Genomic DNA, 22901 nt, shown 5'->3' on the forward strand with positions numbered 1-22901 from the left:
AGTAGGGAGGGGGGAAGGAATGGAGTCAGAAGTAGGCTGGGCTGCTCAGCAAATCTGGGAAGCAAGCAATTATCCATTTCTTGACCTGAGTGGCATTACATACGTGTCTTTTTTCTTTTTTCTTTTTTCTTTTTTTTTTTGATAAATCAGTGACCTACATATCTTTCATTATAGACTCATCCTTAAGGATACTAAATTTCACAATAAAAATTGGTTAAAAGTAGAGAATAACATAGTTCCTAGTATACACTAAATATTCCATTCATTTAAAATGATGGTATTATTAGTTTGGATAAGACATTTCTCCTTACCTGGAGAAGGATTAGGTGAAATGTTTTCTAAATACCCTGATAGCTCAAAGGAAAAAAAAAAAAACACACCTATTTTAAGAAACAGTTTAGGGACTTCCCTGGTGGCATAGCAGTTAAGAATCTGCCTGCTAATGCAGGGGACATGGGTTCCATCCCTGGTCCAGGAAGATCCCACATGCCGCGGAGCAACTAAGCCCATGCACCACAACTACCGAGCCTGCGCCCTAGAGCCCGTGAGCCACAACTACTGAAGCCCGTGCACCTAGAGCCCGTGCTGCACAACAAGAGAAGCCACCGCAATGAGAAGCACGCACACCGCAATGAAGAGTAGCCCCTGCTCGCTGCAACTTGAGAAAGCCTGCGCGTAGCAAGGAAGACCCAACGCAGCCACACATACATACATAAATACATAAATATACATATATATATATTTATATATATATAAAAGAAAGAAACAGTTTAAACTACTGAGTCTACTAGTCTACTCTGTACACAGTTCCCTCGGTGTAACATGAAATCCAGATTTATGTTTGTACAAACTAACATTTGGAAATAAGCATTAATAAATTAAAAAATATAATTCATCATTGCTAGAGTAATTTAGATCTTACTGTGTGTTCCATAGCCATTGAATTTCTATTTTGCCTTTCTTTACATGTGCATAACTAATAGACTCATTGCAATAGTTTATGTCTGTTTTCCCTGCTACTTTAACAACTGAATGGAGGTAGGGCCCTTTCTTGTTTTAATGACTGTAGAATCCTTGGAATCTGCAGTACTATGTGGCACACAGCGGGCAGTGAAGAGTGTTCTGTGGTTCTACTGATTCAAGTTATCCTATCACAGGGCTCACGGTACTTTTAGAAGTGAAAAGTAATACTAGCTGTTAGAACAGATGCACGCAAAAAAAAAAAAAAAAAGAACAGATGCACGCAAATTCTCAGTGACGGATAGTAGCTTTACTGGCAGGGTCTGAAACAGTGGTGCTCCTGTGTCACTAGTGATGGGGGCACAATGAGAAATCCTGGCAGAGCCTCCATCACCAGCGACACACAGGAGCACCACCGTTCCAGACCCTGCCAGTAAAACTATTATTAACTATTACAGTTTGGTTGAGCCTGCAAAAACTACTCAATTGACTTTTTTCACCCAGCCTTATACACCCTTCCCCACCAGAAAGCAGGTGAAGGAAAGATATTGAATCGGCATTTGAAAGGACTTCACTTCTCTCCTTTCCAAGCCACCCTTCAGTGTGACCAATATCAGTGATTACTTTATGTTATGAAACTAGAGAGTAAACATTTAATTTATGTTTTTGTTTGGTTGTGAAGACGTAGATGTACACACACACACATACACACACACGAAGAGAAAGAGAAAGAGAGAGCGAGAGAGTACTTGCAAGAGTGTTTTAGAGAATGTCTCAAAACATTCAACATTCAAAACAGAGAACAGTTCTGCTGGAAGATTAATATTCATTCTCACATAGTGCTGGGTAAGTTTGAAATTAAAACCTCAATTCCTTGATTCATATCAATAAAGGGATATTTCCAAGAAGCTCTTTTTCACATCAAAACCTTAATTTGTCAAAGCAAACAATGTCCTTCTTTTTGCAAATGCTTATTACCTTTTCAGACTATTCCTAAACTGCACATTCTTTCTTATTAAAAGTCAGCTACAGATATGTTGGCCATTCAAGACAGATGCTGAAATTTTAAATTTTCTAATAGGTTACCTTCAAGTGCTGAGTGATCACCAAGAACTGGAAATGGTGGATAATCTGCCTCTGTGATTCCAGACTAGAGCTCACAGAACCTTTGGGTAATCAACATATAGAACAGCATCACAGCACTGGGGTGGTTTAAACATGGACAAACTGGCATAGGTAATGTGGTTGAGAATCAAATCACTGAAGTACTGGAGATTAAACAGAATTAATGAATATTATGCTGCAGTCTCCATAAATGAGCCAACAAATATGCAGCAAAATCCTGAACTGCAGCCTTGAAATAAGGAGCTTAATGTAATTCCATGTTTATTGGTTTGCCTAGAAACTAACTTAGAAGGGGGTTGGGCAGGCAGGACTACAAAACGTGAAGGGTTCATAGGTTTAATAAGGAAATTATTAACTCTGAACTGCGTGGCGATGTGAGATATAAGTTCTCCAGTGTTCTCCTCTTCCACAAGCCCCTTAATATATTAGAAGGCAAGGTTAGAGGGCATGCAGAGAGGTTGCTATACAATGACAGAGCAGTGCTTAGGGCTCCAGACAATCATGGACAGCAAATGTCATCATATTCAAACCTGCCGTCATTGCAGCCAGAGATTATCTCCCCTTCTTGACAAACTGCATCTGTGGGTAAAGCTTGCTTATTGATTTTTCCTAAAATATCTTTCTCGAAACATACTGCTTAGGACTTGGTTATTACATGAGAAATTTCACCAGTTAATTAGATTACTAAGGATGCTAAACATTTAAAAAAGGACAGGTAGGGGATGGGAGAGAGGGTTAGAAGACAGTTGAATAGCTCTTATGATAAGAAAATTAACAGGCTGTGAAATGGGGCATGTGACTTCATTCAAAAGCCTTTTGGAAGAGGAGGGATTAGTTTTTAAGTTTTAATTGCAAACCACAATGTCTTAAGGAGTCACTGATATCACTCATGTCAGAATCCCTGTCGTTAGTTCAGCTTCTTGTTTTTATTCAGATATAGAAACTGAAGAGCTGATGCCCAGGTGGCAATTGAAGAGGTATCATTTTAGCATTTCCTCTAAAACCATTAAGATTTACTCTCACTTTTAGCCCTCTCACTTTTAGCACAGTGCACACGCAGTGCACATGCAGTGCACACACAGGAGACATCGTGCTTTAGCATCTTAGCTTGAAAGAGCTGCTCAGGGAGGACATATTTTCTCCTAATTATTCTTGACAGGTATTAGGTCAGATTAATTATTTTAAAATTCACCTGAACAACAGCGTCTTTGCTAATTACTTCAGGGCATATACGTAATTCATTTACAACAGGGAAAAAAGGAAAAGACTAGGGGAGAATTCAAACCCTGACCCCTTTGGTGGACAATGCATAAAAAGAGGTCCCTTTGTGACCTAAAAGGGGGCATAGGGAGCAGAGAGTATCTGGAGCCTTTACTTCAGAACGAGGATAAATGTTTCTTTATATAAATATCCCTATTTATATATTTATGTGTTTTAAAGTATCCATATTTAAATTATTTTTAAAGATACATTTGAAACTAGTTTAGAACATATATGTCAGAGTAAGACAGTGAGTGGTTAAGAACATGAATTTTAGAGAAAAGATTTTCCCAGCTCAACCTCTTGCAAGCTTTGCGACCTTGGGCAATGTACATACCTCTTGAAGGTTCAGGTTGTCCTTGTTAAACTAATAATAGCATTTAGCACCTACCTTACGGCTTGTTGTAAGAATTAAAATATGAGATATGTAAACCACAGCATGTGACAAAGAGTAAGTAATATTTGTTAGGTATTATCATTTCTACAGAAACATAGGAAATTAAATAAATGTTTGCCTAGACACTTTGAAGCTAGTCCTAAAAATTACCTTTAAAATGAATTATACCTGTTGGCTTGAACTGCATTAGAAAAGCCCCTTTAAATTTAGGTTCAAATTTCTACAGGGAAAGATGGATTAAAATATTTCAGTAGACTAAATATCCACTGATATTAAGCAAAAGTCAAAACTGTCCAGGGGCTCTCAGGCTGATAGGAGAGTGTTAGTGCGTATGACTTGTCCAGGCCCTACTCAGGTCTCTGAAAGCATTTCAAAACCATTGATTTGTCAGAGAAGCCCAAAGGAAGATTTTTTATATGAAATCTCCTAATATTTAAATGCTTGCTCAGAGGTTTTTTAATAATCATATGAGACAAACTTATTCTCACATCGGTTTTTATTAACTGAAGAATTCTAGGGTAAATTACGGATTTGGGAACTCATAATCCAGCATTTAGATACATATAAACTGAAGACTAATTTTGCTGAGAAAACAAACTAGGTTCAGCCTCTGTTACAAAGGATCGTTTTGATTTCCTTTTCAAATACTAGAATATATTTACAGCTTAAAAATTAGATGGAATAGAAGCCATTAAAATTGATGACATTGAAGGAAGGAAATAGTAGAAATATTTTCCAAATGCAGACCCAAGTTGAAAATACAACTTGTAACACCATCTGCATCAGCGCCATCTATTTTGTTGCCTAACACATATGTTAACATCGTTGTCACTACTTTAATTTACACATCTCTCTTGAAAAACAACTGGATACTGAAGAGAATGCACGCCTCACCAGGCATGTGAGGCAGAAGTCTGGATGGTGCTAATCACACGTGGACAAGAAGACGCTTTCTTACTTTCCATGAAGGAACTGTGTGTCTTAACACTATCATTAATCTACAAGGACAAAATGTGAATAGAATCCTTTGACTATTTTAGGGTGAAACTCAGCTATTACAGTGAAAAAAAAAGGAAATAAATGTGCTTAGGGTGGGGTGGGAAAAAGAATGCAACTATCTTAAATTGCCAAATGGCTGATTGGAATAATCATCAGGTACTGGCCATTCCTGGTGTTGTGTCTTCTCTTCTCCAGAGTAACAAACGCTCGTGAGATACTGAGTCTGAGGAGGTCACAGATGCCCACATTTCTCCTCATTGAGGAGGTAGCTGAGTTGGTTGGATGTGAATAAAATGCTCAGAAACAGAATAATTAAAACAATAACAAGACTTCCCTGGTGGTGCAGTGGTTAAGAATCCACCTGCCAATGCAGGGGACAGGGGTTCGAGCCCTGGTCCGGGAAGATCCCACATGTCGCAGAGCAACTAAGCCCGTACACCACAACTACTGAGCCTGCGCTCTAGAGCCCGCGAGCCACAACTACTGAAGCCCACAAGCCTGAAGCCCGTGCTCCACAACAAGAGAAGCCACCGCAATGAGAAGCCCACGCACCGCAACGAAGAGTAACCCTGGCTCGCCACAACTAGAGAAAGCCTGCGTGCAGCAACTCAGACCCAACACAGCCAAAGATAAATAGCTAAATTAATTAATTTTAAAAAATAAAATAAAATAACAACAGGCACCCTATTATCTTTGCGGAAATGAAAGAGGCAAACAGATTTTCGCTCATTCTGTTTTTGTTTCTCAGGGGTAAATAAGCGGTAGCTGGCTTTGGGTAAGAGCTAGCTTTCCAGAGTGAGGAGGCTCACCCGAGAAAAGGCTAAGCTTTTCAGTAAAAAGGAGATTTAAGCTTCTTTTACTTCACAGCCTAATGTTTTTGTTAAAGTCTATTACAGTACGTAGGTCCCCAAATAATTTTGGGTTGAGTTATAGGAGCAGAAGGGGTAATAGGTCAAGAGTTATGAGGGTGTTTTCTCATGTAAATGGTGGTTTGATATTGTTGGTATGATACATATATTTACCTCGTTGTGTTATGATTAATACAGAGAGAGTGTATAGGGCGGTAATAGTGTCTTAGCCCCTGTGAGGATAATGGTGATATTGGACTAGAAGAAAGATATTACTACAAATAGTTCTCTGATTAAGTTGATTGTTGGGGGCAGGGCTAGGTCTGTAAGATTTACTAGTAGTCATCATGTTGCCATTAGTGGAAGAAATGTTTGTAGACCACGGACTAAAATTATGTTTCAGCTATGAACACGCTGATAATTTGAATTTGCCAGGCAAAATAATATAGACGATGTGAGGCTGTGGGTGATTATTAGGGCCCTAGTTCCTATGGAACTTGAAGGTGTTTGGGTAAGAAGAGCTACTATGACAAGTGACACGTGCTTAACGGAGGCGCATGTGATGAGCTGGTTTAAGTCTGTTTTGTGCAAGCAGATTGAGCTCATTATAATTACTCCTTAGAAGGACAATATAAGGAATGGGTACCCTACATACTTTGCTATGGGTTTCAGGATTATTGTGATTCGTAGCCACCATGTTTGCGTTGTAGGGCTGCAAGAATCATAGATCAGGCGATAAGGGCTTCTACGTGCATTTTTGACATCATAGGTGTAACCCATAAAGGGGTATTTTTACTATAAAAGCCACTTTACACACTAATCGTGTGAAAATATGGGATCAAAAGTTAGATATTGTTTGGGCTCAGTACTGCATTGTTAAAAAGTTTAGCGAGCCTGTAGTATTTTGGATAGACATTAGTGCAACTAGAAGTGGAAGGGATGCCACTAGTGAGTAAAATAAAAAAGTAGAGTCCTGCATTAAGCCGTTCTGTTTGGTTTCCTCATCAAGTAATAATAACTAATGTTGGGACTTGTGTTGCTTCAAATCAGCTGTAGAATGGAATCATTTCCATGGCCTTGAATGTTAAGATTAAGAATATATGTAGTATGATTAATATAGTAATAGACAGTTTGTTTGCTTTTTTCCCAAGCCAGTGATTCTTTAGGTAGCTGGAATTGCCTAGCTCTGAGTGTTAGTGGTAAGGGTCATGCCGTTCGAGTTGGTAAAGGTGCTGACAGAGGGTCAGAGAAGATTAAAGTTAAGGCTGCTGTTAGAAAGGTAAAGACTAACAAAACTAATTAGTATGCTGTAGGTTGTGGTGTGAATTCAAATTATATTGCTTTTCGATAAACGTGTTAGTGGCATGAATATAATAGTTAGAACAGTAATTTTAACACTGGAGAAGGTTTGTATTTCGATGCAATCAGTGCCATAGGTGTTTGATAATATTCCTAGCAGGGATAACCTAGCGCAGCTTTTCAGGTTATGAATATTAGTCAGATGACGAGTATTATGCTAGCTAGAGTGAAATGGACATTTAGAATTATTAGGGTTGCTATAATGAATAATGATAATATTATTTCTTCCTGACATAGCAGAGAAGATATTAAGTGAGATCAATAAATTAATAGCCCTATAAGGGAAACTGTGAATGCTGGAATAATATTTATGTAGACAAAAGATACTCAGTAATTATGAGTTTAATCATAGTTTAACGAGACAAAATCATTTGTTTTCATTTAAACTAATTATCATATTTGTGTCATTCTGATCCCTTTTGAGTTCACTCACAGGCTATACTTACTGCTAGTAGTGAGATCAGGATTAGTGCTATGATGAGTATTGTTTTTAGGTTGCTAGTTTGGACTGCTCAGGGCAGGGGCCGAAGGGGGGCAATTTCTCTCGATCAAGGGGAGAAATGTAACGGCTACCAGGAAAATCTTTATGGAAAATCCTATGGGGTCAAATCCGCATTTGTAAGGACTTGATTCTTCTGTATCTGTCTTTAGTAGGGGAAGTCAGAATTCGCTAAGTACAAGTAGTGAAGCTAGTACTATGTTTGTGGTTAATGCTATAAGGTTTATTATTCTTTTCAGATTGTACTAATTGACTGGAAGACAACTAATTGATACTAAAAGAACACACCCTCAACTCCATTTCACTGTACAGTAGAAACTAACACAACATTGTAAAACAACTCTACCCCAATAAAAGAAAAAACAGAATAGACCCTCATCAATAAATGGGGATGTATAGAAACAGCCATACTATGTCTACAAAGTGTATCAGGCAGTGGCTTCAAATCTGAAATGATTTGAAACTGTAGTTGGCACAGGCAGCAGACAATGAGGAAAAGTAGAGCCAATGATCATGTGTAGGCCATGGAAACCTTTGGTTATGAAGACTGTTGACCTGTGTACTCCATCTGAGATTGTAAAAGCTGTTTCATAATATTCTGAGGCTTGCAGTAGTGTAAAGTAAACTAGGGAGATTGTAATCAAAAGAGCTTGAGGAATATGCTTACAATTTCCTTCTATCAAGCTGTCGTGAGCTTGGGTAATAGGTACTCCAGAGGCCAGTAAGACAGGTGTTGAAAAGTGGTACTTCTAATGGATTTAGGGGGTGAATGCCTGTTGGTGGTTAGCAACCACCTAGTTCAAGTGTAAGGGCAAGACTTGAGTGATGAAAACCTCAGAAGAAGCCTATAAAAAAGAGAACCTCTGAAATAATAAACAGAATTATGCCATATCAACATCCTTTTTGAATGAAACTGGTGTGTGATGGCCTTGAAAAGTGCTTTCCCTGGTGATGTCTCATCATCATTGACATATTGTTAACATACTAGTTAATCAGCCCGAGGATAATAAGAAAGTTGAGTTAAAATGGAATCATATGACTAGATGGGATGCTAAGAGAAGGGCTAAGAGGGCTCCTGTAAGAGGTCAGGGACGAGGATTTACTATATGATATGCATGGGTTTGGTGAGTCATTAGGTGTCATTGTGTAGGTAGAGGCTCATTCACAGGGTGAGCACGTAAGCTTGAATAAGGGCTACTGCATATTCGAGAAAAGTGAGAAGAACAAGACTAATAAATATAATGAGGGCTGTGGGAGGATTCATGCTTAATAGGGAAAGGGATGCTCCTCTGATTAGGTGAATTAACAGGTGACCGTCTGTGATACTGTCTGTTAGTCATAGGGCTAGGGCTATTGGTTGGATAAATAAGCTAATAGTTTCAATAATTACTAGCATAGGGATAAGAGGGATTGGTGCCCCGGATGATAGAAAGCGGCCTACAGATGCTTTTGCTTTATGGCAGAAGCCAGTGATCACAGTGCCTTCTCATAAAGGGACCACTGTGTCTAAGGTTATTGAAAGTTGCGTAGGGGCACAAATGAGTTCAGTAAGAGGCCTAGTAAGTTTGTTGGCCAATGAATAAGGGACATAAGGATTAATGTTCTGGTTTGTCCTTTATAGTTCTGGATGTTCATTATTTGTTCTGACATAAGCTGAAGAAGTCATTGTTAAAGAGAAATTATGTGGTTATTAATCAGTCGGTTGAGTGCGGGGGAAAAATACCTGGAAACATAATAATTAAAAATAACAACAGTCAGCCCTAGTATCGTTGGGGTAATAAAAGAAGCAAATAGATTTTTGTTCATTCTGTTTTTGTTTCTCAAGGGTTAAATAAGAGGTAGCTTTTTTTCTCGGTGAGAGCTAGCTTTCTAGAATGGAAAAGCTCAAAGAGAAGAAAGCTAGCTTTATCAATATCAGTATCAATATCAATACTTTGTACATAATCTTTGTATTTCTTGTATCAACCATCTGTAACTGATATTATCATTGCCACTGGCAGGGCCAGCACATCAAGGAGTCAAGATGTGGGGTCTGGGTGAAAAAGATACAGATGAAAATCTTTAACATAGACCATCTGAGATCTTTGCCTACCTCATAAAACTGTTTCAGCATTAAATTTTACATAAGAAATATTTTAGCAATGTCTTGATATATAGTTACTCTAAAATAATAGAGGATGTTATTGTTGGTATGGTTGTGGCTTTTATCTTTATCAAATAAAACCCGGTCCTAAATTTAAAGAGGTTCCAATTGAAATAGAGAACATTAACATGGAATGCAAGCAAATGAGAACCAGAAAAAAAAATATCATGAATAAAATTTCATTGTAGGATTTGACTACATTATTGATTGTTTTTATCATTATGAAATATGAACACCTGCTCTTTCGTGAATGTCAACTCTGGGCTGAACTGTGTTAGGCGCTTTACATACACAATCTCATTTAACCTCACTTAATCACTCTAAGGTAGGTATTACTATAATCGTCGTTGTAAATATGAGGAAATTGAGCTTAAATGAAGTTCAGTATTTTTCTCAAAGTCCCCCGGATGGTGGTGATGCTGAAGCTAGGACAGCAGGTATTGATCTCAAGCAGGTAGCAGGGTGTAAGGACTTCCCTCCTTCTGCCCCACTGGACCCCGCAGTACACCATCTAAATTTGTTTGGGCATATTTACACCATCTCTCTACTGTTATGTGTTTGCAAGAAACGATGGAGGTGGAGTGGCAGCTCATGTGATGGAAAGCGTAGAAAAAACTCAGTTCCACGTTTAGCCCCATGGATGTGGACCACCACTAGGGGTCAGGCTAATATTCAGGCATATTTCAGTATTTTTGGGCATAACCATAATGCACAAAACACAAAGCAGCACCTTAATTTGCTCCCCAATATCCAAATGTAAAACAGAACAGCTCTGTGGAAAAGTATTTGGTAGTTTCTTAGAAATTTCGACATAAACTTAACACACAACCCATTCTTTTTATTGCTGAATTGTATAATATATCCATTCATAAGTTGATAAGACGAAAAGCTCCAAAAAAATTAGAGATAAGAGCAGGCCAAGGGTGAGATAAGACTTTGACTCACGCTGTTTCCTTCCTAAAACATTCACCCCTACCCATATCCTGCTGTAGCAACCTCCTCCATCCCTTCTAACTACTTGTAAAAGATTTTGTCTCTGCTTCATGTCTCTTCATCCTCATATCATATTCAACCCTCAACCCACTGCAATCTGGCTTCAGCCCACATTATTCTACTGAAACTATTCTTGCCAACTTTGTTATGACCTCCTTTTTGTTACATGTAGTAGGTGTATTCCAGCCTTTATCTTTACTTCCTGTCTCAACACTTCTGGCCCTGTCGATGATTCCTTCTCTTATACTGATTCTCTTTCCATGTAATTAGTGATATTTTATACTTTTAATTTTCCTTCCACACCTATGGTTACTTCTTCACCAGCCTTCTTTCCGGGTTCCTCCTCCTCTGTCCATCTTTTATGTGCTGATACTACTTAGGCTCCTATGCAAGATCCACTTTTCCTTTTACTTGAAAGTGGGGTCAGAGGATCATCTGCATCAAAATCATGGAACTCTATTTGTCAAGCGTGTAGATTTGTGAGCTACATCCTATAACTACTCAGTAAGACTCTGGAGTTGGTGCCCAGGATTCTGAATTTTATCACACCTCCTGGGTAATTCATCTGACCCCAAAGTTTGAGAATCTCTTCAACATCTTCCTTGGGTAATATCATCCATTCCTAAATGCTCAATTACCATCCACCTGATAAAAGTTCTAAACTTTATATCTCTAGGTCACATCTCATTCCTGAGCTTCAAAATCCACAGGCCCAAATTTCTGCTAGCCATTTCATTTAGAGTCCTACAGAAACATAAAACTTTCTATGCCCCCAAATGATCTCACTACCTTCACTTGCAAACTTCTGTGTTTTCTATCTTTGGAAGTGGAACCAGCCACCACTGCTGCAGATTCCAGAAATCTAATTAGCTTCCCTGACCTCATATTCTCACCCTCCTCTACTTCCAAACAGCTGTGAAGCTCTCTCAATTTAATCTTCTAAAAAATGATGATTCCAGCTACTTCTCTCCATCAACACTTAGTGCTATTCTAGTTGAGGCCAGCATCATGTATCATCTGGAACCACTGTAGCAGATTCCAAAAGAGTCCCTCAGCCTCTAGACTTAGGCTCTCACCTAACCGTGATCTTTTCTTTACACTGAAATGACTTTTCTAAAATGTGAACCTGACCAGGCAGCTTCCTTATTTAAAACCTTACTACAGAATCCCAATGCTCTTAGAAGGATGTTCATGCTTCCATGGTACAACCTCAGCTTACTGCCTCAGTCTTATTTATTATCCCCAGTCCCTGTTTTATCTTTTAAGAATTCTAACTTTTAGTTAAATTTAACTTCTCTTCGAAGAACACCACATCCTCTTTTGTCTCCATACTTTCACATATTATGCTCACTGTGACTGAAAGATTCTTCTCCATCTCTTTGCTTGGCTGAATTCTACTAATACTTCAGGTATCACCTTCCATATCACTTTCCCTGGGAACTCTCTCTGACCAGCCCCCCCACCAAATTCAAATAAGAGGATCCTGCAGTGTGTGATTATAATACGCTGTACCAACCCCATCATAGCACTTATTATCGTGCATTTTAAGCTTCAGTTTACTTAACCTTTCCTGCACTAGACTATAAGTCTAATGGAGGCTGGAACCACGTGACCACAGCTTGGAATGTGCCACTATATATCTACTGAATGATTCAACAGGTGAATGACTTTTTAAAAAATAACTACAATCTAAAAAAAAGTGTTACAATCTTATATTTTCAGCTTTCATATAATCGAATTAAAATCAAGACTGGGAAATTACATTCTAGATCTTTAAATGATAATATGAACATTATTTTAATATAATATTTGAATTTTTAAGAATATATAAGTATAAATTTGTTAATATTTTAGGGAAAAGTATTAGACAGTGTTCACAATTCATAATTTCAGAGCCACCTCAGAATGAGCCATAATAAATTATATAAAATTCTTTTCACATATTTGGATATAAGAAATACCACTATAAGTTTTAAGCTATTTAATATTGTATTCCTATTTAATAGTACCACAAATTGAATAAAGTTCTTATTTAAATAGACATGAAAAAGAGTCTTGTTCAAGGTCTCTTATCCCTGTTTATTCACTTTCTCTGAATGAGTGGAATTTGAAAAGCTATAATATACATTCCCTTATTTGAAAACATATTTTCCTCCTCTAAAACTCATTTTTTTACTCTGTAGATTTCAGGATGACCTCTTCACTGGCAATTTCAAGGTACTTCACTTACTTTTGCATGTGGGCTTTTTAAATAGAACCTGACCGCTTTGAACTTTTGTATTTGAAATCCAGAAAGCAAATTCTCCTAGGGTTCCACATTAGGATTCTTCAGCTAGAAGCTAAGACTGGATGTGCATAAAATCAAATATTCAAGCCCTAGAAGTCTGTTCTCATGCCTCCTCACTCAGTGGCCATTCCATAGCAAACTCAGCTCTGGACAGCTCCCTCAGAAATTCACCAAGGTGGGGGAATTCATCATAGATCCAATTCAAGGTGTTGTCACATTGCCACCTCATGACAAATCAGAGCTATGCAACTTCAGAGGACATTGGTATATCCACTGGGATACAGAAATTGATAACAGAGCTGGAAGGTTAATTTTTGCCTTCATATAAATGCTAAACAATTTTTAAAAATGCAAATAATGGAGTTTGGAAGACTGGTTCCTTCACTTACTAGTTGTGTGACCCTAAAGCAAGTAAGATAATGTTTTTTAATGAGCATATATCAAATTAAAAATAAAGTGTGGCTTAAGTATACCACAAATGACATCACACAGGTCCGAAATTGAGTTCTTTTCAAGGGCTGGTTTGTGAATTACATAAGAATATGGGATATAACTCAATATACTAGCATACTCCCTGGTACTGTACACCATTCTGGTTAGCACCAATGGCTCCCAATGACAGGACACCGCACTGCCTGGAAGAAAGTGTCATGATATCAAACAATAGGGCAGAACTCCACCAAGTAATACTGAATACTTTTATTAAGGAAACAGAAAAAGAAAAGAAAATATGAAATAGTGGCAGTTTCTTTGCACAAAAGCTGAGTAAAACTTGTTACCCTCAGGGTAGAAAAGTTTCTTGAATTGGGAAATCATACCCTGAGCTGAGAGTTTGGAACATTTGTTCACAAACCTATTAACTTTTCTATAGCTTCACATTAAACATCGCAACTAGTTTATTCCCATCTGGGCCAGTAGGCCAAATTCTACCCTGAATTTTTCATTCCTATGTTCCCTGTGGCTGTTTTTACTGATCTGCACGCTCTTTCTCAACAAAAAGTGGCTTTACTCCTCCCTTTCTAATTTTCAGAAACATCTTTGTCATCCTTATGACCTTTCAGTGAGGGACATTCAGCATAAAGGGGAAAAAATATGTAAAAGCATCTTTGTGATGGTTGGCAGAAGATGTAAGAGCTGATATCTATGCCCTTGGGTGATTATGTACCCACTGGGGCTCCAGGTTTCTCATCTGCTCATCTGTGAAATCAGGAGAGTGATCATAAATACTATTATAAGTTTTTGTTTCTCTAACAAAGTAACTTTCATATACATTATCTCATTTAATCCTTATAACATCCTTATATCCCTATGAGGCAGATAACACACCCAGCAACATTTCATAATGGTATTATACAAATCCGCAGAGGTGAATATGAATCACTGCGCCAGTCAAAAACTCTCATTTAAGGCTGGAGGGAAGATTACTTGTTAACATGCAACAAATATTTCCTGAGCACCTACTGTGTGTTTACCACTGTATCTACACAATAAGGATGGAGTAATGAACAAGTTAGAACACACCCCTGTCCTTAGCAAGCTTACATACGAGAGTGGAGAAAGACTATAAAGTAGGAAACCAGATAATAAACTAGATGATTTAGAGAGGGACATAGCACCGTGAAGATAATAAAGCAATATACAACTTGGAATGGATTTGAGGCAAATTGTGCCAGAAGCAGATTTTCTTTAAGTGGCTAAAACAAAGTTTAAAAAGCAAGTAACAATAAAAGAAAATGTTTCCGGTACAGGACCAGCAGTACAAAAAAATAGTGTACGAGTACCTGGATAAAACACCCGTTTTGCAATAGTGCAACTTTTAAGTACATATTGTTGACTGTCCACAGTCCATGCAGAGTTACAACTCCACTCTTCAACAACAACATGTTGACAGTTCCTAAAGAAAACTACTTAAAAAAAAAGGCATAACCCAGATGTTCCCTCATTTGACCAACTCCATCTAAGTTTAGATGTGCAGAAGGGCTTATTAGATATATCCAGAGTAAGCCACATGCAGCATGTTACTTGATCAATTTTTCTAAAATAAGGTTTCAGGACAATGACAGTAAGATAAGGGAAGAAAACATGGAGGAATGAAGTCCTAATTACTATACACGCATATTTTTTGACAATAGGGGGAAACCTTTTACAGATAAGTTACAAACAAAGAAAAGTCAAATAAACGATTTTGTACAAGAAATTTAACACGTTCTGTACAATGTGTTCACTTTGCTGTCATCTGTACAAACTCTTCTTAGTTTACTTGGCCATCACCGTCAATATCTGCTTCCCTGACATTTCATCAACCTCTTCATCTGTTAACTTCTCTCCAAGGTTTGTCATCACATGGCGGAGCTCTGCTGCACTAATATAGCCATTACCATCCTCATCAAACACAAGGAATGCTTCTCTAAGTTCTTCTTCACTGTCTGTGTCCTTCATTTTTCTTGCCATCATTGTCAGAAATTCCGGGAAGTCAATTGTGCCGTTACCATCAGCATCCGCCTCATTAATCATGTCCTGTAACTGCTTCTGTGGGATTCTGCCCAACAGACCTCATTACAGTTCCCAACTCCTTTGTTGTTATAGTTCCATCACCATCCTTGTCAAATAGTGAGAAAGCTTCTTTGAATTCTGCAATCTGCTCTTCAGTCAGCTGGTCAGCCATGCTGCAAGCGCTACCGGTCTCCGGGACTCGACTACTCAAGCACTCAGCTCGCTTGCTCCACTCGGACTAATTCTGTTCTGCTACTTTAATAGACTTATTTTATGCCTAACAGAAACTCAACACATGGTTGATGAGTAAATCTCCAATCAGAATTCATCCCTCCGTTACCTCTATGCCTAAGGAACAGAGTCTGAATCTGTTGTAACAATACTCCCTGTGTGGAAGTCTGGAAAGAAAGTAGAAAGATTTTTGACAAGGACAAAGAAACAGATTTGAGAGATTCCAGAGAAAGAAGCAAGGACCACGATGATGAGGGGGAGGTGAAATTTTGGGGGGATTCTGGGTGGGTGCAATGAGGAAGGAGGAAAGTTCCAGAATGATGGCCAGGTTTGGCGTGAATAAATGGCTAAACTATCAGTTCTCCCAAAAGAGGGTTACCTGATTTATAATGTTTGACACATCCCTTATCACACAAAAGTGCTCGATTGCTTGAATTGTTTTGAATAGTATGTTTTCATTAGTGCTAATAATGAAAACATAATTAAAAGCATGTTTGTAGTGAGAGGCAATAAGTTCATTCTTGCACATGACAAATTTAAAGTTCTTATGGGACCACTAAGCAAAGAGGTCCCATTGCTTGCTGGATATATACGAATGGAGCAGATGGGAAATAGGGTCTAGATTTGTAGATGTGATGCTGATGAGGTTATTGAAAGCAACACAGTATAAAGAGAATATGTAACCTGAGAAGAGAAGAAGTCAGACATTGGAATATCAACATTTAGTGAAGCGATAGGTAACTATGATGAGAGAGGGGTGGAATAGCCAAAGGTGTAGGAGAAAGACCAGGGCAAACTGGTTTCACAGAATTCAAGGTGGAAAAAAAATCATGTAGAAGAGAGTACTCAACTGTGCATTTCACTGGATATAAATTTTATATCAATTAAAAAAAACCACTTACCCTCAGACATCCTTTACTAATTTGTTTTGGCCTAGATTGTTTTGCTTCTAGATATTCACTGCCTCTGTTGGTATGCTGAAACAGCAGCCTCCAGTGGTTATGGTCATGGAGAACTACGATTTATGGACTAGGTATGGTTTTTTCACATAGTACATGCTCAACGAAGTGAGTTGAACTAAATTAATTGTTCTTCACTCACAAAGAAACAAATGCTTTGCGTGACGCTCTCTTAGGGCAAAGAACATTGGCTTAAAGTGAAGATCCTGGGATTATGCTGGTAAAACAGTCAAGACTGTTTGCTTGAAATACTGATCTACGGTCCAGTCGTTGTTTGCTGGCTGCTGTGGCAATCTGAAGCTCACAAGATCAGCATCTTTGCTCTCCCTTCCCCTCAATTTTTGGTTGTTATGGGAGGGACGGCAAGCCAATAGTTATGCTTAGCTCTGAGTATATGATCAATTATTTCTTTCTTCATAGTATGCTTTCTTATAAAGCCAAAAAGTGCATTTTTACCCTCACAAGGCTTTTAAAAGTTGCTCATAGTGTGCCACTGACAACAATAGTCCTAAATTTCAATTTCTACTCCACCTCTCAGACTTGCTTTATCATTTTTAGATCTTTTCTTCTCATCTGACGAGAACATGTTTTTCCAGACCTCAAGAATCTTGAGAACTCCACTGAGTCCACAACACCAGGCACTGGGGTCTTGCAGAGGCGCACAGTTACTAAACAGTTGCTGACCCTTCCTTATAGCTCTCTATCACTTTCTTGTTTCCACTCGTCCGACTTCGGAGCTCTCTTGAAAGCCCATCTCCCTTAAGCTACATTAAGCCCCTCTCAAATCCACCCAACATTTTTCAATGGCTCCCTGCTTCCTTAATCTCTACTTCCCATCTATTCCCCTGGTAAAATTTAGCTTCTCTAAATTCTTCACTTATGTTTTGCATTGACATGCCTTATGTCCAGTCATTTCAGTGAAAGGAAATATCCTAAAAGGGAAGGATTCACCAAGAAGAATGAGGACCATTGATGGATTATACTTTTGCGTGTGTCTTTGAAATTCCAAATTCATCTTCATTTTCAGCACGTGGTTATATCATATGATGAAGTGAAATATCAATATGTTAAAAAATATAATTTTGTATTTGTGACGAAATCTAATTTATTGAAGCTATATTTCTATACACACACACACACACACACACACACAAATGGCTATGTTCACAGTTCCCTAAATCTACCATATTTTAGAAATGTAAACATTTTTATATTGGTAGCTACATTACCCCACTGTTTTACTTATTTTACTTAAAAAAAAAAAAGAACATATTTGCCTTCTTGTTAAAGGAAAGCTATGTAAGGAAAAAAACGTTACTTTAAAACTATAAAAAGATATATCAGAAGAAAAAGAAGTATGAGAGGCATCTAGGAATTTCAGAGTTCTCTCATGGGCATGGTGAAGTGAACACTACAATCAAGTTAGAGTTCTACCACATACTATTCCTATGTTTCTGGAAAAGTCATGGAGTCTATATTCATGATCCATAGGGACGCTGTCAGAACCGACAAGATAACCTACCTAAAATTGCTGTGTGCTCTTATGTTCTCCCAGAATTGTAGTGAATGGGAATTATTTGGATTGTGTGGAAACAAGTATATAAAGCAAGCTCCAGAAGAATTCTGTTTTCTTTGTTTTTCTGATCAGGTTCGATACTATGATCAGATGCATTATATAACCTCTAAATGCTCTTGTCCACTGTAGAATATAACTAAGTACTTCTATTCAAAACCAAGTCATGTTACCCATCTGACTATAATAACTCACACACTGGGTTGGCCAAAAGTTCCTTCGGGTTTTTCCGTGGATGTTACAAAAAACCCAAAGGAACTTTCGGGCCAACCCAATAGTTTGAATTGAAAAATCTTTGGATTAGAATGCCTACGTGCCAATAACTCTAGCCATTGGTGTTGACATATAAAATGAAGGTAAATGCAGCATCTTTCTTACACATTTCACTACTGCTTAGCAAATGGCCCACAAAAGGAGTATAATACATATACTAAATTTGATGGCATAAATCAACGGATAAATGAATGACTGAATGAATGACATACAGAAGCTATGGCACGTTGAGGCAATGAATGCACTGAGTGACTGACGGGAGTCATGGGGTTGTGAAGTTGCTGGGAAGTCCACCTCACACTTCACATCTGGCAAACCATCACTCATTTTTGAAGCCCCAACAATGAAAAAAATCTTCCAGCTACACAGCTTCTGAACCTCAGGCAGGACTGCTCACTCAGAACTATGTCTATCCCTCCTTAAGATCACCTGCCATGCTGCACGACAACTGGCACTGGCATTTGGCCTGTTAGACCACAGACCCCCTGGAGGAGGAGCTGTGCATTTCTGAACACACAGAGCCTGGGACCGTGCCTGACACACACAGGAGGTCTTAACAAGAAAGTAAAGAGTTAGTTGAATAAAAGAGGACTTTACATTTCACTTGAACTCCTTACTGAATAAAGACAATGATTTACTCTTCAGGAAAAAAAAAAGAAAACGAAAAACCCATCAATTAAGTAATAAGCTCAGTAGAGTTGGGAAGGAAAAAGAGTAAAACAGGCAGTCATAGCACAGCTGAAAAGCAGACTCGACCATTTATTCTTCTTCTGCACTTAAAACATTTGAGAATGCCATTCTCAGAAAATTACTATAAACGTTCTCATTTATATAATAGGAGAAGCCAGTGCGTGTTTTCCTTCTGTAATTACGGTTATCCAAGAAATCCCATTCACTGCACTTCCCCCACCCCTTTCCTTCCCAAAACCACAAAGATTCTCAATTACCATTTAGTAGGTTTCCTTGTATATGGGCACTAGACGATGAGAAAGTAAGTTCTACCCCTTCCTCCTTCGAGCATAAATAAAATGAGGGCAGGGGTTTCTCACTTACTTTGTTCTCTGCTCCTTCCTCAGCACTTCGAACTGTACCTGGCACAGAGCAGATACTCAATAACTAACTGTTGCTTGAATGACTGACTACATATTTGATAATAAAGTCATAAATCCTCTCAGCTGAAAAATCTTTGTTTTCCATTCTTAGTACTTGCTTTTTTTTTGGCATGATATCTAAATGTAACCAAAGAAAACTAATAGAAAAAATTTTAAAGATACCTATAAATTTTTATACATATTCTTCATTCATTCTCTTTACTCCAATTTAAATCTGAAAATTCATATTAAGCAGCCAGAAGTGTCCTAACTAAACTCAAGAAAATGGAGGCAATGTCTTCAGATTTAATGATTTTAAAATCAGTGTGTGAGTTGACTAAATTTGTTTATAGCATTTTTTGTTGAGCAGGAAGTTTTAAGCATATTTCTTAATGCTTTCATTGTGCAACTTAACTTTTTTCCACTGTAAACATATAAAAATGTAAATATGCAGTGAATCCATAGATGATCTGAGTCCTCTTAGTTCACTCTGCCTTCCCACAGGTGTGTATTCCTCTAGCACTAATCTTTGAATTATATTCAAAGCAATCCTGATCAATATAGAAGTCCTGAACTTAACTACTTCGTTACTGCAGAGTTTACAGAGGTGAATTCTGGGTGAAATTTCTAAATCATGCCTTGTTACCACTGGAGATATTAAGTATAGGGCAATTTACCCTGTGTCGCCATACATTTCACAAAGCTGCTAAGTTAAACACATTGCAAAAATAACTGCAAGGGCAATTTTAAAATTTCTAAACATTTAGAATATTTCAAATAGACTAAAACTTACCTAGGGGAAAAAGTAATGTATATTCATATATTCACCACACCACAGATTCAGTTTGCCAAATTTGTCTCAAAACTTTTTGTTTTTAATGGACTAGGTCTTCACAGATATAGAGATATAGCTAAAGCTTTCTGTGAACTGCTGCTCAATCTCCCACATCCTCCCCCACCAGCCCTTTCCCAGGCACTCCCTCGAATGACTTTGGTGATTATCATTACTGTCCATATTATTCTTTTACAAAATATTTCTCCCTAAACAATATTTGCAATATTTTCCGTTACTTTAAACTTTATATAAACTGTATTTACAATATGCTCAACATAGAATAACACCCGATAAATGCTGTTAGTCTTTTTGTCTTTTTGCCATGGCATATGCTTTTTTTTTTGTCTCTTGACACTGCATTTGAGATTTACTATGTTGAGACATGTAATTATGATTAATTCCCTTTAGCTGTGTCACTGGGCTCTAATCAAACCACTCCTGTCTGAAAGCATCTTTTTCTTTCTTTCACCCAGCAGCTCCTGGGATCCAGCCACCAGCTCAGGAATGCCTCTCCCCCAAGACTACTTCCTTTGACCTTGGTTTTTTAAAACACTTTGTTGGTATAGAGTGATTTTTTCTTGTAATTTAAACAGGCCTAGCATTACTGTTTCCATTTAATGGACATGAGATAATTTAGAGGTTTTAAAGTGATTTTATGTATAGACCATGTAAACTGAATAAATAAATACATGAGAAAACAAGTAAAAGAAAGACCTTGTAATAAACATTATGTACTGTATTTAATGTTTTAATGCAAATGACTCCATAATTAAGCCTGTATATGTTTCCCTGCTCACATACTAGGGAGTTTTTCTAAAATCACAGCTAGTAACAGAACTGCTAGGTTAAAAATGGGTACAATTTTACTTACTAGCTACTACACAATTGTTCTGCAAATTAGGCTTATCAAGCTATGCAAAAGACAACAGGGTCTAAAAATGTCGCTTTCTAAACACCCTTACCAACATTTGGTATTGTAAGAATTTAAAATATTTTACCGATTTCCTGGATCTCCTTGTTTCTCATATATTTCACCAATTTCTAGTGAAGTTGAACATCTTATCAATTCTTTATCCATCAGTCCAGTATGGTCCCTTCTAGAAATTGCCTGCTTCGATCCTCATTTGTCCATTTTCCTATTAGTTACTGTCCTGCTAATTTATAGAAATTCTTTATAAATATGAAATATTGATCCTACATTGTTTACATGTGTTGCAAACATCTACTCCCAGTTTGTGACTTGGCTGTTTATAGTGATTTTTATTGAACAGGATATTTTTATGTGGATCAATGTGTCAACTCTTTTATTCAAGGTTTGAATTTTATATTTCATTAAACAACCTCATTCTTATTTTAAGTTTATAAGAAATCATCTTACATTTTATTTTTAAAATTTTAATATTTTATTTACATAATTAGGTATTTAACCTAAATGCAACAGATTTTTTTTATATTTGAATGGTATAGATTTTTCTTTTCTATATGGATAACATAGTACTTCCAGGTTAGTTATTTACCAGTCCATTTTTTTCTTCAGTGATCTGTAATGTCATCTCTATTATGTATCACGTTTACATTCACATGCAGGCAACAGCATTCTTTCCCTGGTTTAAAAAATCTAGATCAAGAGGACAGTAAGTTGTTTTAGTCAACACAGCCTGCCATAACAAAATGCCACAGGCCAGGTGTCTTAAACAACAGACATTTATTTCTCACAATTCTGAAGGCTGGGAAGTCCAAGATCAAAGTGCCAGCAGATTCAGTGTCTGGTGAGAGCTGATTCCTGGCTACAGAGGGCCTCCTTCCAGCTTGTGCGTACATAGCCTTTCCTCCATGTGTGCTTGTGGGGAGGGAATTGACTCTCCTGTCTCTTCTTCTTATGAGGACACGAATCTCATCATGAGGGCATCACCCTAAACCTAACTACATCCCAAAGGCCCTCCAACAATCACACTGGGGGTTAGGGTTTCAATATATGCATTTCGAGGGAGCACACAAAACACTGAGTCCGTAACATAGGTGCTCAATAAGTGCTCTTTGATGCATCAAAAAGTAATTTAGGGCTTCCCTGGTGGCTCAGTGGTTGAGAGTCCGCCTGCTGATGCAGGGGACACGGGTTCGTGCCCTGGTCAGGGAAGATCCCACATGCCGCGGAGCGGCTGGGCCCGTGAGCCGTGGCCGCTGAGCTTGCGCATCCGGAGCCTGTGCTCCACAACGGGACAGGCCACAACAGTGAGAGGCCCTAGTACCGCAAAAAAAAAAAAAAGTAATTTAAACTGATTCTCTGCAGCAGCCTATTACTGAAACATCTTTTAAATCATCTTTCCCCTCTATGAATACAGAGCTAACCCTAGCTATAGAGGAGCCTCATCATTTGGGTATTTAGCTTATAATATTCTAATTGTACACATCTAGGGAGATAAAGAGAGAAGGAGAGAAACAAGAATTTAAGTAGCCTGAGTGAGTCTGCCTGCCCTTCCATGCACTAAATATAACCAGGAGGGTAGTGAACAGGGAGACACAAATTAACTGTGCCTACAAGGTATGTCGGTCCCTGGAACCTCTCTCAGAGTAAT

At 38.0% G+C, this 22901-nt stretch overlaps 1 pseudogene; it reads right to left on the reverse strand.

Moving 5' to 3' along the window:
• Window positions 1-7746: 7746 nt before the first annotated feature.
• On the reverse strand, window positions 7747-16551 carry LOC149749800 (calmodulin pseudogene; annotated as a pseudogene).
• Between the last annotated feature and the right edge of the window lie 6350 nt (window positions 16552-22901).

Source organism: Delphinapterus leucas, chromosome 3 (genome assembly GCF_059928025.1).
Source record: "Delphinapterus leucas isolate spDelLeu-1000000601 "Yukka" chromosome 3, BTC_Dleu_Yukka2, whole genome shotgun sequence".
Lineage (NCBI taxonomy): Eukaryota > Metazoa > Chordata > Mammalia > Artiodactyla > Monodontidae > Delphinapterus > Delphinapterus leucas.